Source organism: Tamandua tetradactyla, chromosome 12 (assembly GCF_023851605.1).
Source record: "Tamandua tetradactyla isolate mTamTet1 chromosome 12, mTamTet1.pri, whole genome shotgun sequence".
NCBI classification, from domain to species: Eukaryota; Metazoa; Chordata; class Mammalia; order Pilosa; family Myrmecophagidae; genus Tamandua; species Tamandua tetradactyla.
Window position 1 is genome coordinate 100,262,014 of NC_135338.1, and position 20,364 is coordinate 100,282,377.

The 20,364-nt window shown below is 41.4% G+C and overlaps 1 protein-coding gene and 1 pseudogene across 2 annotated transcripts in view; both read right to left on the reverse strand.

The window, feature by feature from the left end:
- Positions 1–20,364, reverse strand: part of HDGFL3 (HDGF like 3) — an 81,182-nt gene that overhangs the window by 43,706 nt on the left and 17,112 nt on the right. The gene's annotated exons all lie outside the window — the stretch shown is intronic.
- LOC143652717 (non-selective voltage-gated ion channel VDAC3 pseudogene) lies at positions 10,754–18,765 on the reverse strand (annotated as a pseudogene).

Here is a 20,364-nt window from a genome sequence, read left to right on the forward strand (position 1 = left end):
GTTATGCCAGTACACACAATTTCATCTTCCATTCTCTGGCCAAAGAATATTTGGGTTATTTTCAGTTTTTTATTTTTGTTTCATTGCTATTATAAATTATATTGGTGTGAACATCGTGGTACAATTTTCTGGTACACATACGTAAGTCTCTCTAGGCTGTAAATGAGAACTAAAGATGCTGAGTTAGAGAGTATGCAAAATTCAGTTCACAATGAAGTGAAATTGTCCCCAAAGTGAATGGACCAGTTCACACTCCTCCAGTGGTATTATATACGAGTTCCTACTGACCTGCATCCTCTCCAACATTTGATAATGGCAAATCTCTTAATTTTTGGCAATCTCACATGGTCTTAATCTGCATTTCCCTGATAAGGCTGAACATCTTTTCATATATTTATAGGCCTTCGTTAACTGTATCTTCTCTGAAGTGGCTGTTCATGTCTTTTTGCCCATTTTCCTACTGGAAAAATACTCTTTCTTAATTGATTCACTCTACATACCAAAGCTTTATTGGTTCTATGTGTGATAAACATCTCCTTCCAGTTTTTCGCTTATCTTTTCAGTCTCATTATGAGATATTTTTATTGAAATCTTTGATTTTAACGTAGTCAAATATATCAATCTTGCTTTTATGGGTAGTCCTTTCTGTGTTTTGACAGGAAATTCTTCCCTACTCTAAGGACATAATGATACCTAAGAATACATCTAAAAATTGCTGTACAGAAAATTATAAACTATTTAAAACATTTAAGAATGTCTAAATAAATGAAGAAATAGTCTGAATTCATGGGTTGGATACCTTAGTATTATAAAATGTCAATCCTTCCCAGACTAATCTATAGCTATAATTTAATTCCAATCAAAATCCCAATATAGTCAACTGGAAACCTTAAGAAAACAATACTGTTTGTCCCTGCTTCTTGTTTGGAAGCACACGGAATTATGAGTTTAAGGTATAAGACTTCAACCAAAACATGTCTTGGAATCCAAACTGTGATAAGCCTTATCTATTTCCAACCTTAACTCTTTAATTCAGGTTAAGAAAATTTCCTTCTATTACACTTCGGATAATCAATGCTGAATTATCTGTCCTGCCTTCTGGCATTCATGTTATTAGTAAGCAGGCTCTCTCTAAAGTATACTTGATGCAAACCATCATCTCTTCCTTTATATTCCTCTCTCACCACTGCCTTTGCTTTCTGGATATATTTCTCAAAGTCTCTCTTCTATTTGGCTAATTCATTTTCTGTAACAATGATTCTACTTTTATCTGAAGTTTTTACAGATCTTTCTTATTAAAAGGGTCAGTGTTCACATACTCTTTTTCTTCACTGAGAAAAGAACACTTTAAGGCGCACAGATGTGGTAAAATGCCATAGGGAGGGCTCTGAATAATCACAAAGCACGGCACTAAAGGACCAGGAAGTCTGAGGGAAAGAACAGCAGGAAGGCTGAAGGGAAGATATGCTCTTTGCTACTTTCAAAATTACTCTCAATGCCTCTGAAAGTAGGGACATACATGCCTTAGACTCCCGACATGAAACAAAGGCAAAAATTACCGAGTCTAAGGACAAGCGCGATAATCTGACAACTGCCTCTACAACATTTCAAGGATTTAGAACCATCTGTTAAATGCTTGCTATTGTAATTTATCGTTACTTCTTTAAGGATAAAGATGTGAAGATATTTTTGTCATTCTGCCAAAAGCACCAACAGAAAAATAAAAATTAAAAACAAAAATTTTGAAGGACATGTGCTCCTGACAGGGTTGCTAAACAAATATTTAATAATATAAAGTGAACAGCAGGAAGAAAATACCAATGCAGGCCACAAGCTGAAAGAGCAGACTATGATGATCACCTTGATCGGGCCGCTAATGTTGACTTCTGATGGTTTAATGTAACTGTCAATAAAAAAGAAAAAGACAGCACAATCGCAACAGTGCCACAAGTAGTAAGACTTCATTCTTGGCCTAATAGCGTCCAGAAAAGCCAACTTTTCTGATGTTTTTTTCTGAGATTACTTCCTTTAGCTTATGGTTCAGGGATGGATGACATTCATCAGAGGAAAATTTGGACAATTCTAGGCATAAAACAAAATTACACCATATTCAGTCTTAAGCTATGTCTATTTTTGACAAATATAGCTTAGCCAATCCATCCTGACCACCTTATCTGTGCAAAAATTGATTCAGTTATTTAACAAATCATTCACAGGTATTTTCTGACACCATCTCATCTTCCTTTCCTTAGTCCCACCGATCTGCCTCACGTAAAGCTGTGAGGTCTGCCTCCAGCTTCACCTTTCCACCCTTCGGTCACTTCCTCTTTTGTGCTCTTCTCTGTATCTGGCAACATCACAATGTCCCCAGGAAATAAATTTTTAAAAAGGCCTCACATTAAAAACTCACTGTCTTGGGAACAATCTCTGCAGGGTTCTGTTCTCTGCTTTTTCAAATAAATTACAAAGAGCGCAGAAGTGGTGTATCCCCAGTCTCATTTTAACCCTTTCCTTACCTAAACTTTCAACTTTTAAAACTGAATCAGAAAGAAACCAAAACCAAAACGACAACAGCAGCAACAAACACTTGAATCAGGGTTTCTGTCAAAATGATGCTAGGGTGAGTTTCCTACAACCTTTGCTTCCTCCGCGCATCTCAGGCACGGAGGTAAACAAGGATGAGCAATGGGTTTTTGTGCGGTGCTTTTTGCTAACTAGCTCTGTAACTCTGAGCAAGTCACGTGGTCAAAAAGATGAATGTATTTTAGTTTTCTCATCCACATCCCCCAAATAACAACAAGTACTACACTGGAAGTCATTTTAATTTTTATGTCCCAAAAGATAACTACGCTTTACTTTTCATTAAAAACTTCAAAAACTTGTCTGCAGGGAGGGAAGAAACAACACAAGATATAAGTCCATTCAGGATGTGGCGTTAGCTCTCTCATAGTCTATTATAGACGACACACAGTTCTTTAAAAAAATCACACTTTTCATGTCCTGTGATCACAAAGGGCTGAAACCCAATCTTTTTGTAATGAAATGCCTTTAATAAAATAATCACCATCTATTCTCTTTGTCATGTACATTCTGGGTGGGTCATTTTCAGTTATTTGTTCATTTAGTATAACTGCCTTGTTCACAGGAAGATCTTGTCATCACTTTCCACACATATCTCAATTTTACTCTTGAATTCTATGCACCTAAGCTTATGTTCCTTAACCTGTCCCGAGCTCTGTAAAGGCAGACAGGGCTTATTCATTTTTATAAGTCTACGTCTATCATAGAGACTATGCCAGCCTTCACGCGGAAGTAACTGTAAAACAGAAAAAAGGAAGTTTCAGAAATAAAAATTAAGAAAGTACAATAATCTGCAAAAAGCCAAGAAATATTTCTATTAACCAAAAAGCAGACAAAACGTTGAGGAAGACTGTCGGCAATGAGTGGAAAACAGGAAAATCTCTCAGAGGTGATGAAAAAACACCAGTGAACTCATATATACTGTGTATAAATAAGATTTATATCTTCTATGAAGCCAACATCACCCTCATACCAAAACCAGGCAAAGATATTACAAAAAAAGAAAACTACAGACCAATCTCTCTAATGAATATAGATACAAAAATCCTCAATAAAATTCTAGCAAATCGTATCCAACAACACATTAAAAGAATTATACATCATGACCAAGTAGGATTCATCCCAGTATGCAAGGATGGTTCAACATAAGAAAATCAATTAATGTAATACACCACATCAACAAATCAAAGCAGAAAATCACATGATCATCTCAATTGATGCAGAGAAGGCATTTGACAAGATTCAACATCCTTTCCTGCTGAAAACACTTCAAAAGATAGGAATACAAGGGAACTTCCTTAAAATGATAGAGGGAATATATGAAAAACCCACAGCTAATATCATCCTCAATGGGGAAAAATTGAAAACTTTCCCCCTAAGATCAGGAACAAGACAAGGATGTCCACTATCACCACTATTATTCAACATTGTGTTAGAAGTTCTAGCCAAAGCAATTAGACAAGAAAAAGAAATACAAGGCATCAAAATTGGAAAGGAAGAAGTAAAACTATCACTGTTTGCAGACGATATGATACTATACGTCGAAAACCCGGAAAAATCCACAACAAAACTACTAGAGCTAATAAATGAGTACAGCAAAGTAGCAGGCTACAAGATCAACATTCAAAAATCTGTAGCTTTTCTATACACTAGTAATGAACAAGCTGAGGGGGAAATCAAGAAACGAATCCCATTTACAATCGCAACTAAAAGAATAAAATACCTAGGAATAAATTTAACTAAACAGACAAAAAACCTATATAAAAAAAACTACAAAAAACCTTTAAAAGAAATCACAAAAGACCAAAATAGATGGAAGGGTATACCACGTTCATGGATTGGAAGACTAAATATATTTAAGATGTCAATCCTACCTAAATTGATTTACAGATTCAATGCAATACCAATCAAAATCCCAACAACTTATTTTTCAGAAATAGAAAAACCAATAAGCAAATTTATCTGGAAGGGCAGGGTGCCCCGAATTGCTAAAAACATCTTGAGGAAAAAAAGGAAACTGGAGGTGTCGTGCTGCCTGACTTTAAGGCATATTATGAAGCCACAGTTCTCAAAAGAGCATGGTATTGGCATAAAGATAGATATATCGACCAATGGAATCGAATAGAGTGCTCAGATATAGACCCTCTCATCTATGGACATTTGATCTTTGATAAGGTAGTCAAGCCAACTCACCTGGGACAGAACAGTCTCTTCAATAAATGGTGCCTGGAGAATTGGATATCCATATGCAAAAGAATGAAAGAAGACCCATCTCTCACACCCTATACAAAAGTTAACTCAAAATGGATCAAAGATCTAAACATTAGGTCTAAGACGATAAAACAGTTAGAGGAAAATGTAGGGAGATATCTTATGAAACTTACAATTGGAGGCAGTTTTATGGACCTTAAACCTAAAGCAAGAGCACTGAGGAAGGAAATAAATAAATGGGAGCTCCTCAAAATTAAACACTTCTGTGCATCAAAGAACTTCATCAAGTAAGTAGAAAGACAGCCTACACAATGGGAGACAATATTTGGAAATGACATATCAGATAAAGGTCTAGTATCCAGAATTTATAAAGAGATTGTTCAACTCAACAACAAAAAGACAGCCAACCCAATTACAAAATGGGAAAAAGAATTGAAAAGACACCTCTCAGAAGAGGAAATACAAATGGGCAAAAGGCACATGAAGAGATGCTCAATGTCCCTGGCCATTAGAGAAATGCAAATCAAAACCACAATGAGATATCATCTCACACCCACCAGAATGGCCATTATCAACAAAACAGAAAATGACAAGTGCTGGAGAGGATGCGGAGAAAGAGGCACACTTATCCACTGTTGGTGGGAATGTCAAATGGTGCAACCACTGTGGAAGGCATTTTGGCGGTTCCTCAAAAAGCTGAATATAGAATTGCCATATGACCCAGCAACACCATTGCTGGGAATCTACTCAAAGGACTTAAGGGCAAAGACACAAACGGACATTTGCACACCAATGTTTATAGCAGCGTTATTTACAATTGCAAAGAGATGGAAACAGCCAAAATGTCCATCAACAGAAGAATGGCTACATAAACTGTGGTATATACATACGATGGAATATTATGCAGCTTTAAGACAAGATAAACTTATGAAGCATGTAATAACATGGATGGACCTAGAGAATATTATGCTGAGTGAGTCTAGCCAAAAACTAAAGGACAAATACTGTATGGTCCCACTGATGTGAACGGACATTCGAGAATAAACTTGAAATATGTCATTGGTAACAGAGTCCAGCAGGAGTTAGAAACAGGGTAAGATAATGGGTAATTGGAGCGGAAGGGATACAGACTGTGCAACAGGACTAGATACAAAAACTCAAAAATGGACAGCACAATAATACCTAATTGTAAAGTAATCATGTTAAAACACTGAATGAAGCTGCATCTGAGCTATAGGGTTTTTTGTTGTTGTTTTTTACTATTATTACTACTTTTATTTCTTTTCTCTATATTAACATTTTATATCTTTTTCTGTTGTGTTGCTAGTTCCTCTAAACCGATGCAAATGTACTAAGAAACGATGATCATGCATCTATGTGATGATGTTAAGAATTACTGAGTGCATATGTAGAACGGTATGATTTCTAAATGTTGTGTTAATTTCTTTTTTTATTTTTCTTTTTTTTCTTTTTTTTTCTTTCTTTCCGTTAATAAAAAAATTAAAAAATTAAAAAAAAGTTCTAGTTAGTGTAACAAGAGAATCCCTGCTCGACCTTCCCAACAAACATAAATATAGAAGCAGACAAGACAAAATCATCATTTCATCATTTATATATGATTTAAGAAAAAATAAATTAGTAGAAAAACAGAATGAGAAAATAAGAGGATGACAAATCGGTAAAAATAAAAAGCTTTTGACATATATCACAAAAAAAGCTTGAAAATATAAAAGAAAAAGATTAAATTCAATTATACAATGTCTTCTGTGTGCCAGCCACCTCCGTTCTAGATGTTACACTAATGAACAAAAGAGGCAAAAATCGCCCTCCTGGCTTTCATCTCTTGGCTTCCCTTGGCTCTCTCCAGGCTCTGGCTTGCTTAACATCTCATGGCAACGTCTGCTGGGCTCCAAGCATCTCCAGACAACTGTGTCTCTGTTCTCCAAGTGTCAGCATCTGTGTCAGCTCTGCTGTGAGGTTTCTGTCGGCTCTAAGGCACCTGTCGTTTCTAAGGTTTCTCCAAAGTGTTTCCTCTTTTAAAGGATTCCAGCAAACTAATCAAGACCCACCTGGAATGGGTGGAGTCACATCACCATCTAATCAAAAGATCACCCCCAAAATTGGGCATGTCACACTTTCATGGAGATACTCTAATCAAAAGATTCCAACCTACATTATTGAAGCAGGATTAAAAGAAACAGCTGTCTCCACAAGATAGAATCAGGATTAAAATATGGCTTTTCAAGGATACACAATACTTTCAAACTTGCATAGCAGGAGAACTCACTGTCCTCCCCTCCATGTGGGACATGACTCCCAGGGGTGCATATGTGCAAATCTCCCTGGCAACGTGGGACATGACTCCTGGAGATGAGCTGAGAATTGGCATCATGAGACTGAGAAAAATCTTGACCAAAAGGAGGAAGAGAGAAATGAAACAAAATAAAGTTTTTCTTTTTGTTTCTGAGAGATTTCAAAGAGTCGAGAGTTTATCCTGGAGGACGTACGCATTATATAGATGCCCGTTTTTAGCTTATGGTGTATCAGAATGGCTGGAGGGAAGTACCTGAAACTGCTGAGCTGCATTCCAGTAGCCTTGATTCTTGAAGATGACTGTATAACAATATAGATTTTACAATGTGACTGTGTGATTGTGAAAGCCTGTGTGTTGGATGCTCCCTTTATGTAGGGTATGACTAGATGAGTAAAAAAAAAGTAAAGACAAAAATAATACATAGTAGGGCAGAGTATGGGGAAAAACAAAATTTGATAGACTGAAATACTGTGGGTCAGCGAGAGGGAGGAGTAAGGATATGGGATGTACGAATTTTTTCTTTTTTCTTTTTCTGGAGTGATGCAAATGTTCTAAAAATGATCATGGTGATGAATACGCAACCATGTGATGATACTGTGAGCTGTTCATACCTTGGATGGACTGTATGTATGTGAAGATATCTCAACAAAAATATTTTTAAAAAACTTGCCCTCAAGTAGGAAAACAAACCAATAAATAGCAATTATAATAAACTATTTAGTATGTGAGAATGTGAAAAGAGACATGAAAAAATAGAGTCAAGGATGAAGATGGGGTTGAAATTTAAAATAGGTGGTTTAAAATTTCTAAGAGGGCGGGCCACGATGGCTCAGTAGGCAGAGTTCTCACCTGCCACGCCAGGGACCCTGGGTTCGAGTCCCGATGCCTGCCCATGCAAAAAATAATAAAAAAAAAAGTAAAAATTCCTAACTAAGAAAGTAACAGTTGAATAAAGACTTGGAAAAGGTGAGTAAGTCATTTGGGGTAGGGCCTGAGCAAAGGCTCTGAGGTGAAAAGATTTTTAGAGGACTAAAATGGAAATGGGAGATCAGTTAAGAATCTATTACATTAATTGTATAAAGAGATAATAGTGGCTTAGACAAGAAGGTGGCAGAGAAAGTGGAAAGGCATTGGATTCAAATGCCTTCTAAAGTTGTCAGCAAGATGTGCACACACACTGGACGTGCAGGGTCAGAGAAGCAGAAAAGTCGAGGATGACCCAAAGGTATCTGTCCCAAGCGACGCAGATCCGATTCATACAAACAGCAACAAAACAAAAAGAAAAGCAGTAATTAACAAAAACTGTGTGGGTTCTTTATGAAGAAAGCAACAAAATTTTACACGAGATAGAAAAAATCTTAAATGAAGAGAAACATTCCACTATCTGGATGAAAATCTTTAATATTAGTAAAAAAATTTTTCTTCATACTAATTTTCAATTTAATTCACTTCAAACCATAACTGTATTGAGATTTCTTTTGAAACCCAATGTACTTCTAAAGTCAATGTTGAAAAACGAGTGAAAACAGTTACGAAAAGTTATTCTTCACACAAAGATGGGTTAGGGGCAAACTGCCCTCCTCTGCCTGGAATGCCCACCGCGTACCCACGGCGTGCCCACCGTGTGCCCACCACCGCGTACCCACCGCGTGCCCACCACCGCGTACCCACCGCGTGCCCACCACCACGTACCCACCGCGTGCCCACCACCGCGTACCCACGGCGTGCCCACCGTGTGCCCACCACCGCGTACCCACCGCGTGCCCACCACCGCGTACCCACCTCGTGCCCACCGCGTACCCACCGCGTGCCCACCGCATGCCCACCACCGCGTACCCACCGCGTGCCCACCACCGTGTACCCACCGCGTGCCCACCACCGCGTACCCACCGCGTGCCCACCGCGTGCCCACCACCGCGTACCCACCGCGTGCCCACCACCGCGTACCCACCGCGTGCCCACCACCGCGTGCCCACCGTGTGCCCACCACCGCGTGCCCACCGCGTGCCCACCACCACGTACCCACCGCGTGCCCACCACCGCGTACCCACGGCGTGCCCACCGTGTGCCCACCACCGCGTACCCACCGCGTGCCCACCACCGCGTACCCACCGCGTGCCCACCACCGCGTACCCACCGCGTGCCCACCGCGTGCCCACCACCGCGTGCCCACCGCGTGCCCACCACCGCGTACCCACCGCGTGCCCACCACCGCGTACCCACCGCGTACCCACCATGTGCCCACCACGTGCCCACCACCGCGTACCCACCGTGTGCCCACCGCGTGCCCACCGCCCTGGCTTCCCTCAGGCCTCCAGCGCGAACCTACGATAATGTAAAAGCCAGAAACAGGCTACACTCCCGACCCTCGAGTGTTTTTTCCTTCTTCTCAGCATTTATCATCACTTAGGCTAAGATTTTCGTAGTGTTCTGTATCAGAAAACACTGCCTCCGTCACGGCGCTTGGACAGACGTTCAGAAAGCTGCTGCTGAATGAATGGCGAAGAAGTTCGCATCATCACAGATAAAACACACGTGTTCAGAGCGCAGACCCTGGAGCCACATCCCAGGGTTTACCATTTACTTTAATTGGGCAAGCTTGGGGAAGATTTTTAAGAGCTCTCTAAACTTCCGAGTTTTTTTCATCTGTAGAAAAGGGGTAATAGTTCCCTATGGCACAGAGTTCCTGGGAGGATTAAATGAACTGACTGTACCCAAGCTCTCAATAAACGCCCAGACTTTCTCTTTCCAAATTGTCCTTCCCTAAGGTGAGCCTAGCATGGGGCCATCCCTCTGAATTTCCGCCCTGTGATTCTCGTTCTATCCGTTCACAATCTGCCAAAGAAAAAGAGAAAGGGACTAATATTTGTTTAGCTTCAACTATGTGTTAGGCATGTTTAATTAAATTATCTCCTTTTGGCTTTTCTCTCAGCAGCCAGTCGGGTAGGTAATACTATTTCCATTTTAGAGGAGAGGAAATGGAGGCTAAGGAAGACTCGTAACGTGACGAAGGTACCGAGCTGATAAGTGTGACAGCTAGTAAGTGTGACAGCTACTGTGACAGCTAGTGTGAGCCCCAGTCCCCTGACTCCAAAGCTGTGTTCTTTTTGCTACTCCATGCTTCTTTTTTTCTATTTTCACAGAGAGACCTTCAAGTATTTGAAGATGGCTATCATAGTCCTTACATCTTCTCTTCTCCTGACTAAACACTCAAATCTCTGAACATCCCCTTATATGTCTTGGTTTCTAGATCCTTTACTGTCAAGGTCTTATTTTCGCTTGGTACGATTCCTTAAATTGTGGAACCTTGAATTAATCACTTTAAAGGTAGAAAACGTTGTACACCTCAAGCTCTCACACAATTTCATAATGCTTTAAAATATGTATAAAAATAGGGATTCGGGCCGCGGTGGCTCAGCGGGCAAGAGTGCTTGCCTGCCGTGCCGGAGGACCCCGGTTCAATTCCCGGCCCCAGCCCATGTAACAAACAAACAAACAAACAAAATATAATAAAAAACAAGAAAATGTTTAAAAATGTTTCCCTTTCTTCCTCCCTTCCTTCCTTCTCTGTCTTTCCTTTCTTTCCTCCCTCTCTCTTTAAAAAAAAAAAATAAAAAAAATAAAAAAAATAAGGATAAATTCCGTATGTTATAGCAGTATTACAACTATAAAACTATGTACCCAAAATAACTTTATACATTAAATAGAAATAAAGTTACAACATCAAGAACTCCAAATCAATACAATTAATTTAGTGTATATTGTTTTGCCGAAATCACAACCACAGCATGGATGTGCCTCAGGTTCTCCTGGGTTCAGCATCTTCACATGACCCAGGACATGAGGAGACGTGACCGAATCTCACACTATTTCCACAGCAAATACCAAGAAGACTGCGTTTCCTCAGCCCTCACATCAGGTGATCAACAAGACACGGGAGGTAAAGGAAAAGGAGCACCAAAGACATGAGGTCTTTCTGGCGGTGGTAACTGGACGGATAGTAATCTTTTACTGAGACAGGAACGTGGGTGGGGAAGGGCAGCTAGGTTAGTTTTAAAGATGAATTTGTGGTACCTGAGGGATAGCTAGATGTCTAGGAGGCAAATGGATATATGGAACTGAAGCATATAAAAGCAGTCTGGACCTGAAACCATAAAAAATGGGGGTGAAGCCAAAGAACTTGTGAAGTCGTGTTCTTGTGTAAGAATCAAGGAAAGAAGCACATGAAAGTCGTCAAGGAAAAGTACTTTTAAGAGGCAGTATGAAATTCCAGAGACAAAACAGGACTGAAATGTATTCTCTGGATTTGCAGGTCACGGTGACCCTGCCTGCCAAGGTCACAGTGACCTCTAGGGGGTAGTTTTAGTGGGAGAGTGAGGAAGAGACAGGAACGCAAATTCTTTAAGAAGCATGGCTACCAAGGAAAGCAGAAAAAGCAGTGCTGAAAGATGAGAGAATATTATCGCCAGTCTTAAGACAACTAGAAGGGAAGAAGCTGAAGATTTAGGGAAGGGAATATTTAAATTCTATGAGAACAAAGACTTTATTTAGGTCAGTTTCCTATCCCTAGCATCTATGCCTGGAACTCAGCAAGTCTTCAAGCAAGAGAGTGCAAGAGGAGGGGAGGGGAAAAGAAAAGAGGGGCAAAAGGAAGGGAAATGAACATTTCTTGATGACTTCTTATGCTTCAGGCTGTTTGCGTTCATAATCCTTGAAATGATACTGAGAGCAGGATATTATTGTCTCCATTTTACACGAGTCCACTGAGTGTTACGGATTAGGTAATCTGTCCACAGTCATTGATCTGCTGAGGGGTAGAAGCAATATTCAGACACACTGATCTGCTCACAGGCTTACTCTACCCACTGCACCTTACTGCCTTCCAGAGAAGGGGCACAGATGTGTCGCTCTACAGCCAGAGGGGAGAAAGAGAGCGTAAAGAGACTCATTCCTAAGCAAAGGTGGAAATGAAAGCTGCAGTTCAAATCTGTTGGCCTCTATTTTCTCTGTGAAATGAGAAGGCAATATAAATGAGGGAAAGGAAGTTGAGTTGAAAGGGAATGGTAAAATTATCTACTAACACCTGAGGAGGTTATACCAGGGGCTGACCCAGGGCAAGTAAAAGGACGGAGAACCGGGACGGAATCAATCTCACACAGCCTAGTTTGCGTGTCTAGGTACTAGGCCCCCCGATCTCAGAAGATGATCTGCTAGAACAGAGAATGCAGACTTGAAAAGGGGCACAGGCAGAGGGTTGCTGGGTGAATGCATCAGAGTAAAAGGAAACTGGGGAAAGGTCCATTCAAGTGATTATGTGGGATCTAGCTTGGATAAGGAAGTGAAGCTAGGTGGCAGCTAGCATACCAAGAGAAAATGAAGAGCTCAAGATCTTACAATATTGAAGAAGCAATTTCAGCAGAGCAAAGAGTGGTTCTCCAGCCACCTTCATCTCTACTCTATGGCAGCAAACCTTCCTAACCTCTGGCTTTTGTTGACTGTTCTACTTCTGCTATTTGCTTTTTTTACAAAAAAAAAAGTGGGGAAGTGGGGGACACTTTTGTTCTGGGCTACCTTTTGTTAAATCTTTGCTCCAGACAAGGAGCTTATAAAAACGGACAGGGGGAGGGTGGGCTGCGGTGGCTCAGCAGGCAGTGTTCTAGCCCGCTGTGCTGGAGACCCGGGTTTGGGTCCGGTGCCTGCCCACGCAGACCACAGGAGAGTGGGAAACTACTCTCTCAAAGGCTTTTGTCCTTCCCCGACACCCTGCATAGGACCAGACTGGGCTGGTAAACAATGCAGCAGCAAAACAACAAACACAAGGCTGAGCTGGAGAACGACCAGAGCTCTTGAATACCTGGCACAATACAAAGATTAACTTCATCTTATCCTTTTTGTTCCAAAATATTTCCATTTAGTAAAATGGGGTAACTTTCTAATAGGAATGTACTTATTTTGTGTATATTCTAGTTTGCTAGCTGCCAGAATGCAACACACCAGAGACGGACTGGCTTTTAATAAAAGGGGATTTATTTTGTTGGTTCTTCAGAGGAAAGGCAGCTAACCTTCCACTGAGGTTCTTTCTTACGTGGAAGGCACAGGATGGTCTCTGCTGGTCTTCTCTCCAGGCCCCTGGGTTCCAACAATTTTCCCCTGGGTGACTTCTTTCTGCATCTCCAAAGGCCTGGGCTGAGCTGCAAGTGCTGAGATGAGGAATGCCGAGCTGCTTAGGCTGTGCGACATTGCGTTCTCTCATTTAAGCACCAGCCAATTAAGTCAAACATCACTCATTGCAGCAGACACACCTCCTAGCCGACTGCAGATGTAATTAACAAGAGATGAGGTTCACGTACCATTGGCTTATGTCCGCAGCAACAAGACTAGGTATGCTCACCTGGCCAAGTTGACAACTGAATCTAACTAACACAGTGTATAAGTCAAACAGCTAGATGTGATATATAAAAACTCTTACTATAACTTTTCAGAAATGTATTTATTCCAGAAATTAAGGAATGCCTTGCTATCTCAACAATGCTAGATCCTCTCTACTGACTTATCTAATAGTAGAAAGGAAATCTTTTTATTTTTTATGTTCCAAATGTGATGGATTTACTTTACGCTGATGCAAAACCAAAGATTCCACTACAGCACAGAGTATAATGTATTAAAAGGTCATGAAAAAGTGTTGTGGGACATGCAGGACATAATGTACAAACTGAAGGACTGAGTCATTTCCTTTATAACATGACATACGCTGTCACTGAGGAACACATTTAAAATAACACTGAGGAACTGAACTGAAATGTGGCACAAACACGACAACTTCCATGCATGCCTCCCTCAGGATGGACTGGCAACCTTTAGACTTCCGTGTGGGGAGGATTATAATTCTTTGGAAGAATAAAAAGTTCACACTTTTGAAATTTTACAGAATTTTAAGGTCAAAACAGTAGGTTCACTTCTCTTCATCTCCAGAGACAAATCTGATACTCGACCATATTAAGCCTCTAGTTCAAACCCCAACCCAACCTTGTGACCTCCCGCACTGAAGCTCTTTCCATCAATTAAAGGTGACAGGGTCCGTGTGACTCCTGGGCGAAGGGTCTGAGTATAATCAAGTCTAATCAGGCTGGCAGTGCTTACTTTAGCAGACAGAGGAGTCCTACAATCCAGCTTGTGTTTAGAAGCAATGCCGAAATGGGTGTTGTTACTGCCAGCTGTCCAAGTAAGATTTATTCAAGTTCCAGTCTTCTCCTTACCCTTCTGGCAGACAGAATCCCCAAATTCAGAGCCATCACTCACACAAGTGTGCAGCTGGAAGTCTGCAGCTTCGTAATCAGGGCGAAATTATTCTGCGACAGTATGGATTTGGCTGTGTCAAAAGTCATCTGACAGCCTGTAAGCCCAACTTCAAGGGCCAGTACTGCCTGCCATTGATGGTTGGTCTAGAAAAACCTGTATCTACACGACTGCCAAAACTGAAACAAACCCATTCATAGAAGGCCTTTAATCGCCTTCTCTTCTTTTCTGTGTTCAGTACAAATATGGTATCAAGAGTCACTTTGAATCCTTCAGCTAACTGATTCTCCAAAGAGATTTCTGTCCCAAGACTACCGCCTGTGTTCCATTTTTGGGTGAAGCTAAGTCTATAGTTACAGATCTTACACTTGGACTCTGGTTGCCTGACGTTTTTCCTGTATCAGTGTAAGCATGACTAGAAGTAGAAAATTCCACTTCACTACAAGACTTGGTTTTCAGATCTATTTTGACCAGGCCAAACCCATATCCTTTGTTGAAGACACCTTTGGCAGCCTTTTCCAGGTCACAGTAGGTCAGTGTGTTACAAATATCTCAAGCCAGCTTGTCTTGGATCCACAAGGGCAATGCTAAAGGTCTTCTCCCAGAAATCTCTTTGATTGGACACAAACTGTCCATACAAATGCAAATAAATAAGAAATGTGTTAGACCTAACGACTTTACACCACCTCAGAAGATGCCCGTCCCATCTGTGAGTCTTATGAGCTTAGCAAAGCCTTCATCTGCAGTCAGGAACAGTCTGGTAACTCCACACTCTGGTCCACAAACAAAAGAAAATCCCAGTGCTTCACTCTTAGCAGCTAGAGGTTCTGTGTAGAGGTTCGGTATAAAACCAGGTAGTCAGCAGACGTATGGAACTGATCACCCTTCAAAAGGCACACAAATGGAAATGTGATCAACTACAAGAAAGGTGCGGATACATTTGCAGTTAAAAGATTAGAAGATGAGTGGAGAAACGTTTGATTTGTGTACCTGAACTTCTGAGAACAAAGGAAATAACTGAACTGGATGGTTAAATGACCTAACACAGTACCAATTTTATTTCTTAAGTTTTGTGATCTTTGTAAGCCCATGGCCACAGCAAAATAAAAATCCAGGACTGTTAACAAATCATCTCAAAATCCAACTGCTGGTGTACAGCGCACATAATTTTCCTTTAGCCTAATAGACCATATACCAGGGCTTTTTAAATGGGAGGTAGTGAAACTGATTTAGTGGGTTGCAACCTGACTTTTTGGTGAACAAGTTTTCTGTGATATGTTTGTGTGTTATGTGTACTACTGGATGGGAAATTACTATTTATTTCTTATTGCAGGTTATACTCAAAGTTTGGAAGCACTAGACCAGACTCCATCAGAATCAATCAGCAACAATGACACACTCCCAAGGTCTAAACACTTTTTCAAAATTATTTATTTAATCTTCATGTAACAGTTCAGTGAGGGAGATAAAAAGTTACAATTCCTTGTTTTAAAATAGTTGGTCTCATTCACAGGGCCTGCGCCTGGGTTAGGGCTGGGCGCATGGCAGAGCTGCTCCCTCCCTGTCATCTACCGAGAGTCAGCCCTCAGCATGAGGATTTGTGAAAACAGAAAATAAAAAACAAAACAGTTGGCTTTGTTTTTAAAAAAACTTTTTACTCTGAAATAATTTAAAACTTACAGGACATTGTAAAAAAACCCCGAGAAATCCAAAATACCCCCACCTGCCAGATACCCACTGTGCTGGTTTGAAAGGAAGCATGCCCCCTAAGAAAAGCCATGTTTTAATATAAATCCCATTTCATAAAGGTAGAATAATCTCTATTCAATACTGCATGTTTGAAACTGTAATGAGATCATCTCCCTGGTTGATGTGATTTAGTCAACAGTGGTTGTTAAACTGGATTAAGGGATGACATGTCTCCACCCATTTGGGTGGGTCTTGATTAGCTTCTGAAGTCCTATAAAAGAGGAAATACTTTGGAGAATGAGGGATTCGGAGAGAGCAGAGAATGCTGCAGCACCACAAAGCAGAGTCCACCAGCCAGAGACCTTTGGAAATGAAGAAGGAAAATGCCTCCCGGGGAGCTTCATGAAGCCAGAAGCCAGAAGAGAAAGCTAGCAGATGATGCCGTATTCACCACGTGCCCTTCCAGCCGAGAGAGAAGCCCTGTGTTTGCCATGTGCCATCTCATTTGAGAGAGAAACCCTGAACTTCATCGGCCTTCTTGAACCAAGGTATCTTTCCATGGATGTCTTTGATTGGACATTTCTATAGACTTGTTTTAATTGGGGCATTTTCTCAGCCTTAGAGCTGTAAACTAGCAACTCATTAAATTCCCCTTGTTAAAAGCCATTCCGTTTCTGGTATATTGCATTCTGGCAGCTAGCAAACTAGAACACCCACATCCATGAATTTTAAAATTTTGCCACCTCTGCCATTTCTCTCCCTCCCTCCCCACCTCTCTCTTCCTCTCTGTCTCCTGAACATGTGAGAGCGAGGTGCACACACTAAACCCCCTGAATACATAATACTTTCATGTACATTTCCTACAAACAAGGATGTCCACTTACGTAATCACCTTCAATGCAGTTTTCAACTCCAAGAAATTCAGCATTAATATAAAGTTTACATTCCATACCTCAACTTTTTCTCGTGGCCTGGTAACGTTCTTCCGAGTGTTTGCTCCTCCACCCTGAGACCCCATCCAGGATCATGCTGGGTTTAGTTTCTCTTTCGTGTTTTAAACTGCGCTGTATATACACAACACAAGTCTTCCCATCTCAGTCCCTCCCAAGCACACCGCTCAGTGGGGTTCATCACATCCACAGCGCTGCATTTCCCTCACAAGCATCCACCACTAAACTTTCTCTTCACCCCAAACAGAAGCCCTCTCCTGTCTCTGCCTCTGTCCCTGTAACCTGTACTCTACTTTCGTCTCTGAGTTTGCTTTTTCTCCAATATTCTCTTTATGGTTACCATGGGGTTTAAGTTTAACATCCTAAATCTATAACAATCTCGTTTGCTTTTACAGCAACTTAACTTCAACAGCGTGCATAAACTATGTTCCTATAGCCTTCCATGCCCCCACCTCTTTGTAGTTCTTGTCACAAATGACATATTTGTACATTAAGTCCAAAACCATTGATTTATTATTACATTTTATGCATTTGCCTTTTAGACGTGTAGGAGGAAAAAATGAAGTTACAAATTAAAACAAACCAACCCTGGTATTTATATTTACCCGTGTCATTATCTTTACCGAAGATCTTTATTTCTTCATGTGGCTTCATTCAATTGTGCAGGGTCCTTTCCTTTCAACCTGCAGAACTTCATTCAGCATTTCCTGTAGGGCTGGTTTAGTCATGACTAAGTCCCTCACTCTCATCTGGGAAAGTCTTCATTCCTCCTCCATTTTTGAAAGACTTACTGGATACAAAATTCTTTGCTGGGAATTCTTGCTTTAACACTGTGTATACATCTCCCCAGTCTCTTCTTCCCTCCATGGCTTCTGGGGAAAACCAGCACTTACTGTTTCCAAGGCCCCTTGTAGGCTACACGTCACTTCTCTCTTCTGGCTTACAGAACGCTCTCTTTCTTGCTGGCATTTGACACTGTGATCCTAATATGGTGCAGTGTGAGTCTATTTGGGTTTTTCCTGTTTGGAGTTGAGCACCTTGGATGTGTATGGTCACATCTTCCATTAAATACGTGAAGTTTTCGGACATTATTTCTCTCTGCTCCCTTCTCTCTTCTTCTTCTGGGAAGACCACAGTGTGTATTTCGGTACACTTGATGGCATCCCACAGGCTCCTCGGCCTCTGCTCACTTCTCTTCATTCTTTCTTCCTTCTACTGCTCAGACCACATGATTTCAATTAAATATCTCCAAGAAGAGATGCTGTTTCTTCTGCCAGCTCCAGTCCGCGGCTGAACCTCTCTCGTGAAATTAAATCTCTGTTACTGCAGTCTTCAGCTCTATTTGGCTACTTTTCATAATTTCCGACTGTCGATATTCTCTCAGCGTTTGTCTATCATTTTCCTGATTTCTTTTAGTTCTTTGTCCATGTTTTCCTTTAGCTCTTTGAGCATATTTAGAACCACTCTGAAAGAGTCTTTGTCTGCAATATTCCAAACCTGAACCCCCTCACTGAAGGCCTCTAACGCTCATCTCCTTTGCCCGGCCCATCACTTCCTTTTACTTCTACGTCTTGTCATCTCTGATTGAAACCTGGACATGTTGCCATTTTTATTTCTTCCTTTTTTTTTTTTTTAACATGGGCAGGCACCGGGAATCAAACCCAGGTCCTCTGGCATGGCAGGCAAGCATTCCTGCCTGCTGAGTCACTGTGGCCCACCCAACATGTTGCCATTTTTAATGTGCTATTGCTAGAATTTAGACTCTGTGCTCTGAAGTGTGTTCCTTAAGCTTGTATCCAGCTAGCATTATGACAGATCTTTCTTTGAATGTCAGGATTTAACAAAGACGGAGGAGGGAGAGGGGAATAAGGAAACACCTCTCCCAGTCTTTGTAGGTTGACCGGTGTGAGAACTTTCCTACAGGCGTATCCATTAATGATTCAGAGAACAGCGCCACGCCAAAGCATAGGCCCCCCCGACCCTTTCTGCGCAGGCCTCTTGTCTTGGGTATGGCCCCGTGGGTCTAGGAATTCCCCCATTTACAAAGATATGAGTATCTCTTCTTCTCTAGGTGACAGTTTCCTCACTGTGGCACCGCACTATGCCCTACAGCCAGCACTTCCTCACCCCGGCAGCAGGACCTGACTGCCCTCCCCCAGCACTCTGAAGGAGAGCTCGCAAGCTGTCTTCTACGTGAAGGACAAGTTCTGGAATGGAAGTCCCCCAGGCGACCACCAGACTGGGCCGACATACATGCTCTCATGGGCGTACCAGGGTGCCGTCCGGGTCGGGGACCAAAGCACTAGGAGCTCAAGCCAGCAGAGCGGTGGGGAGGGCCAGGGCCAGGGCCATGCGCTCCCACTGCTTTTAAAGGGCCTGTTTCCTGACTTGGGGCTCACCCCACTACTGTGATTCTTTAACTGTTTTTTGGCTTGAGAAAGATGCTGGTTCTTGCTGGTTGTTCAGCATTTCTGCTGGGGCAGAGAGCCCTGATGCATCTCACTCTGCAGTCTAGACTGCGGTGAGGTCAGTTGGTTTTCCAGGGAACCCATTTAAATTTCACTCTACATATGTAACTTTAAAAATATGAACCAAGAATTTATAATGTCATTCCTTCCAAATATGCATTTCCTCCAAAATTAAAGATGCCACTAGTACAAAAGTTCTACTAAGTGACAAAGAAAAAGGAAACAGATTTAAAGCTATAAGGTTATTTTGTAATATTTTACTCTTCCTAAAAAGATTTGAATCTTCTGTGAAACTCCTTCTTATATTTGTTAATCGCTACCAACTGTAACTGAACCTATCCACTCAAAGCATAGAAACTAAAGTAACTGAGAATTTTCTGGTTCCCCATGGAGGGAATCTTGCTGTTACTGCTGATTCTCCTACACTGTGGAAATTGTTCACCTCCACTTCTGGGCAGCCCTAGCGATTCTGTCACAAGACTTGGAGAATCTACTCAGAACGTGAGTCTGGTGATCCAGGTAGGAAGAGCAGTGGGTCACATACCCTTTGCATATGTCAAAGACTCGACGCTAGCTTGCCCCAAATCTTAGAGCTCTGTGGGACCTCTTGATAGACCCATCACACTCAGGAGGCTGAAGGAGGAACACCTGGAAGCCCCACAACTTCCACTGCTAGAGCCAACTCACCGTTACTGCTGAAAGACGGTAAAACAAAGAAGTACTTACTGAGACTTTCCTAGGTTCCTTGCAGTGTATAACATGGACTTGACTGTTTCTGGGAGGTAATTCTTAGGGAGTTAATCAGCAAACCGTTCTTTCATATATATTCAATCCATGGGGGGAAAAGGGAAAGAGG